Consider the following 6,270-nt stretch of genomic DNA (forward strand, 5'->3'; position numbering starts at 1 on the left):
TGAGGATTGTTTTGGCTATCATGGTCACTTATGTTTCTATATGAATTCCTGTACTGTCGTTTCCAGGTCTGAGAAAAATGCTGCTGGTAATTTAATGGGTATTGCATTAAATTTGTAGATTGCCTTGGGTAGGATGGAAATCTTAACAATGTTGATTCTTCTGATCCATGAGCATAGATATTTTTCCATTTGTTTGTGTTATCTTTGATTTCTTTGAGCTGTGTTTTGTAGCTTTCATTGTAAAGGTCTTTCACATCTCTGGTTAGGAAGATGCCAAGGTGTCTGATTTTTCTTGTGGCTATTATGAGTGGAATTTTACTTCTTATTTGGGTTTCTGTTTGTTTATTGCTGGTGTATAGAAATGCAACTGTCTTTTACACATTTATTTCATACCCTGAGACTTTCCCAAAGTCCTTTAATGGTGCAAGAAGGTTTTTGACAGATTCTCTTGTGTTTTTGAGGTATTGCATTATGTCATCTACAGAGAGGGATAACTTGACTTCCTCTTTTCCTATTTGGATACCCTGATATCCTTCACTTGTCTGATTGCTCTTACTAAAACTTCTAAAACTATGTTGAAAAGGAGGGGTGAGAGTGGGCATCATTGTCTTATTCCAGTTTTCAGGGGGAAATGGTTTCAATTTCTGCCTGTTTAACAGGATGCTGGTTGTGGGTGTCTCATAGATGGCTCTTACTCTTTTGAGATATGTCCCATCTATGCCTAGATGTTTGAGGGTTTTTATCAAGGAGGGGTGCTGGATTTCATCAAAAGTTGTCTTCATGTCTAAAGATATAATTTGTTTTTTTGTTGTTGTTTTTACATCTGTTGATTTATTTAATTATGTTTATGGTCTTACAAATGTTGAACCAGCCTTACAACCCAGGAACAAAGCCTACTTGTGTGTGGTGGATTTTTCTGAGCTGTATTGTTGAATCTGGTTTGCTAGGATCTTGTTGAGAATTTTAGCATCTATGCTCATCAAAGATATTGACCTGTAGTTCTCTTTCTTTGTTGGATCTTTATAAAGGTAAATATTTTTTTATAAAAAGGCTCAATGCGTGGATTTTGTATTAATTATTTTTTGCTTATATTGACATATAAGAATTGTACATCTTTATGGGGTGTTGTGTGAGATTTTAATGCATGTGTACATTGTATACTGATCAAATCATGGTATTTATCATATCTATCACTTGAAACATTTATTATTTCTTCATGGTAACAACATTCAAAATCCTCACTTCTAGCTATCTTGAAATGTACACTACATTATGATTTGCTATGCTTGCTCTGCTGTGTAATAGAACATCAGAACTTATTCTTCTTGTCTAATTGTAATTTTGTACCCATTGACCAATATCTTTAGATCTTCCTCTCCCATCACTATCCCCAGTCTTTGGTAGCCACTATTCTACTCTCTACTTTCATAAAATCAACTTTTTTTTTTAGATTCCACATGAGTGAGACCATGTGGTGTTGTCTTTTTGTGGCTGGCTTACTTCACTTAACATACTGTCCTCCAGGTTCATCTATGTTGTTGCAAAGTACAAGATTTCATCATCTTCCATAACTAAATAGTATTCTATTATATCTATATACAACTTTTTCTTTATCCATTCATCTTTAGATGAGCATTGAGGTCTTCCATGTTTGAAGTGGTACTGATCATTGAGTTACCTAAGCCTATAGTCACTAAGCCATTTTAGCACTAGAGGGACATCAAACTCAAATTCACTGTGACTTGCAGATTTTGAGGCCTCCTAACCTTGATGGACTTGGGAAAGATGAAGGAAAGTTCCCTGGGCTCTCAGTCAAAGTTCTTTGCTCACCTCTCCTCCTTCCTTCAAGCAGAAGTAATCTCTCTTCATGCTGCATTGCCTAGAGTTGGGTGAGTTGATGCAGGTACTCCTGTTGCTGCCATAACTGGTACCATGCTGGGTTATCTGAATCCCACAGTATCCCAAACTTAGCACAGGACTGGGGCTTACCCAAGACCCATGGACACTACTGCCTGACTGTCACTGATATATATTCAGTGCCTGAGACTACTTGATCGAGCCAGTGATGAAGCCAGTATTCAAGTCCATCTACCAATACTGCAGATTATATTTTGGCCCAGAAAGGGTCTAAAAGTTCTATCTGAAAGCACTGGCCTGGAAACAGGGGCCTCAGAGTTCTGCCTAGTGCTATATTATAATGGGGCCGGTACTGGGCTCCAAGACAAAGTCCTCTGCACACTTTTCTTTTCTTTCCCCAAGTGGAAGGAGTCTCTCTCCAGGCTACACTGCCCTGGAGTTGTGGGAGGGCTGATGCAGACAATCCCATGGTCATCCCAACTGATATTGCACTGAATAACACTCAAAGCTCACAGTCTTTCAAATCAGTGCAGTACTGGGGCTTGCCCAAGGGCTGAAGTCACTGTGACCTGCCTGCCACTGAAATTTACTCAGGGCCTAAAGCCACTTCTGTCAGCCAATAGTGAAGCCAGACTGGAACTCAAGCTCATCCCCTCATGATGGAGGATTCCCTTCTGGCTTAGAGTGAGTCTAGTCAGATTTGTGGGCACCAACCTGGAATCAGGCTGTGAGGTTCTGTCCCATACTGTGTTTCACTGTGGTGGGGCTGATACTGGGTTCCAAGGCAAAGTCCCCTACACATGTCAGTCTCCCTCCACCAAATGGACAGATTTTTCCCATGCTGTGCTGCTTGGAGTTGGTGGCAGTGTGGGAATGCAATAGGAAACTATTTTTTCTGCTTTCTTTAATGCATGTTTCCTTCCTTCCTTCCTTTTTTCCTTCTTGACAGGATCTCACTCTGTTGCCCATATTGGAGTGCAGTAATCCAGGCTCACCCCAGCCTCAATTTTCTGGACTCAGGCAATCCTCCCACCTCAGTCTTCCTAGTAGGTAGGATTACACATGAAAACCATCACGTTCAGCTAATTTTTACTTTTTTTTTTAATGGAGATGAGATCTCTCTATGTTGCCTAGTCTGGTCTTGAACTCCTAGGTTCAAGCAATCCTCCCACCTCAGCCTTCCAAAGTGCTGGGATTACAGGCATGAGCCACTATACCAGGCCACATTTTCTTGTTATTAAGCTAAAACCAGAAACTATGATATCTCACCTGGCATCTTTAGGTATTGTGAAGGTGTTTTCATGCATGAATAGTTGTTCAGTTTAATGTTCCAACTGGGGAGTGATTGCTGGAGGGTTCTGTTCTGCCATATTGCTCTGCCTCCTCTCTTGAAGGTAAATATTTTCTATTGATAAGCTTGTGTTATAAGTTTAACACAGAATTCTTCATAATTCTTGAAATCAGAATTTCAATTTATGTTGCCTTCCATTTTGGTTAATCTCTTTTTTACATGACACTCTACAGTTTTTTTTGTTTTTTTTTTGAGTTGGAGTCTCAGTTGCCCAGACTGGAGTGCAGTGGCCACTTCCGGCCACTGCAGCCTTGCCTGCTGGGCTCCAGCAATCCTTCCACCTCAGCCTTCCCAGTAGCCAGAATTACAGGCATGCACTACCACGCCTGACTGATTTTTTGATTTATTGTAGAGATGAGGTCTCGCTGCCCAGGCGGGTCTCGAACCCACGGGCTCAGGCAATCCACTCACCTCAGCCTCCCAAAAGTACAGGATTGCAGGCTGAGCCACCAAGCCTGGGTAGATTTTTTTTTTTTTTATAAATCATTTAGTTTACCAGTGAATTTTACTTACTTGTAGATTTTAATGATTTTAATTAATGACAAGCAATGTGCCTGGTTTTGTATTTAAACCATGCTAGGTATTTATTATAAAATCATCCATGTAGTTTCCATCTACAAGGTGGTTGAAATACATATTTTAGAGTTATAAAATGAAAATTAGTTTTATGATTTAAATATTCCTTCACAATCATGTTTCTACATATATTGTGGAAGGGGGCTTAAAAAGACATCTACAATGTCAAAAATTAGGCTAAGCATGTACTCAACCTTTGCACAGTTAAAAAAAAATTTCCCTTCCTGGAAACTGGCAACAGCACCTGCTGGCTAGGTTAAACTGTTTGACAGCTTTTTTTTCACTTCTGTGAACTCCACTAGCTTGAAAAGCACCTAGGCCTCCAGGATGTTGTGGTTTGGTCCACTTGGAAAGTCCCAATGTGGTTTTGCCCCATTTAAGCAAGCCTCTACAGCTAATGGGGACCCTTGCTGTGGTACTGGCATGTCCAGCAGGCAAGTGGTCACTGGCCTGGCTCTTGGCTAATAAACCTCTCCTTTTTATAACTTGTACTTTTGCTGTCAGTGTCTGTGAATTAAGCGCTTGGTCCCTATTTCAATATAATTTAATTTTCAGTTATTTAGTGTAATGGTTGATTGCCCAGTCAGGTTTTTTTGTTTTCTTTTTTTTTCTTTTGTTTTACTGGACTATCAGAATGATGAGTTTCCAGGTCATACCACAATCTGTTTCGACTTTCACTTTGCTGTCCTGTTATTCTCACTACCTTCTTGTGAGAGTACTCTCCCAATAAACTCAGTAAATCATTTGCATAACCAGCCTATTTCAGATTGATTCCTGGAAAGTTCATTGAAAGCAGTTAGCTTCTTTTTGGGGCATAATACCACATATACTTAGCCAGGATTTTTCTTTACAATTATACTTTTTGCTATCTAAATTTCAATGTAAACACCAAATATTAAAAATTATGTACCCTGGGCAACCTTCTTGGGTCCCTTCCCACTGTGGGAGCTTTTCTGCTTCTCAATAAATCCTGCTTTCTAAAAACAAAACAAAACAAAAAATTTTGTACCCTTTCTCATCCCAGTAACTGATCATCTGTTCTCTCTAGGTTAATTTAAAGGACACAGTGCATAAAATGGATGAAGAAAATCAGTCTGTAATTTCAGAATTTGTGCTTCTGGGTCTTAGCTACTCATGGAATATTCAGTTCTTACTCTTAATAATATTTTTCATGCTTTACTTGATTATTGTATCTGGAAATGTTGCCACTGTGATCTTAATCATCACTAATTCTCATCTTCATTCTCCCATGTACCTGTTTTTGGCCAACCTGTCCTTTGTTGACATGTGGCTTTTTTCAGTCACCACTCCTAAGATGATAACAGACTTTCTCAGGGAGACAAGACCATTTCTTTTTGTGGCTGCATGTGCCTGATCCTCTTTGTACATTTTGTTGGAGGAGGTGAGATGGTGTTACTGGTAATAATGGCCTATGACTACTATGTGGCAATCTGCAAACCACTCCACTACTTCACCATTATGAGCCTGCAAAAGTGTTTTGGACTGGTGGTGACTTCCTGGATAATTGGCTTTTTGCATGCCATGAGTCAATTGGTTGTGATTACTCAGTTGCCATTCTGTGGTCCCAGGGAAATAGACAGTTTCTTCTGTGATATACCACTGGTGATCAAGCTTACCTGCATGGATTCCTTTAACTTGGAAATATTAATGAATGGTGACAATGGGGTTCTGGCTATGACTTGCTTTATTCTGTTACTGATATCCTACACAAATATTCTTCTCAGTGTCCACCAAAACTCTAAAACTGGGCTTCTAAGTCTATTTCTACCTGCACTGCCCACATCACAATAGCGATGCTATTCTTTGGGCCTTACATCTTCACTGATGTGTGGCCACTCAATATCACCTGGGTGGACAAATTTCTTGCTGTGTTCTATTCTGTTATTACAACTCTTCTAAATCCAGTGATTTATTCCCTGAAAAATAAAGAGATAAAAAATGCTATGAAGAGATTTAGAAGCCATTACATGAATTCCACAGCCAATATTTAATGCCCAGAAGCCTCAATTTGAGGTCTTTAAATGAACTATATAACATTGTAAAATAAGTTGAGAATTTGGAGCATTTAGTTGATGTCTATATGCTATTCTTGGCTCTAGATATAGGAATAGACTTGATAAAATTCAGGAAATTTCAAAATTTCTCAGTTACCAGCAGAGCACTATGAAACATTTTTCTAAAATTCAAATATTAATGATCCTTTGTTATGGGTGAATTGCTTAGTCAGTCTTCCTATCCCTTTACCTACATTAAACAAAATCTCGCAATTTATTCACAAATCTGTACATACATTCTGCTGGATTACTTCTTATTAAACTGAGTTTTCTCTTAATTCTTTTTTTAAAAATGTGTTTCTGTAACATTGACACCATTTTGTCAACTTCATTTATGTTTTGTCAAAAGGCAGAGCATTATTACTACCCAAGTACCTAGCTTCCTACACAAGTACTACTAAAAAAACAAAC

The 6,270-nt window shown here is 38.8% G+C and overlaps 1 pseudogene; it reads left to right on the forward strand.

Moving 5' to 3' along the window:
- Positions 1-4,856: 4,856 nt before the first annotated feature.
- LOC103256289 lies at positions 4,857-5,796 on the forward strand (annotated as a pseudogene).
- Positions 5,797-6,270: the final 474 nt, after the last annotated feature.

This window comes from Carlito syrichta, unplaced genomic scaffold (assembly GCF_000164805.1).
Source record: "Carlito syrichta isolate Samal-C Ts95f unplaced genomic scaffold, Tarsius_syrichta-2.0.1 Scaffold289191, whole genome shotgun sequence".
Lineage (NCBI taxonomy): Eukaryota > Metazoa > Chordata > Mammalia > Primates > Tarsiidae > Carlito > Carlito syrichta.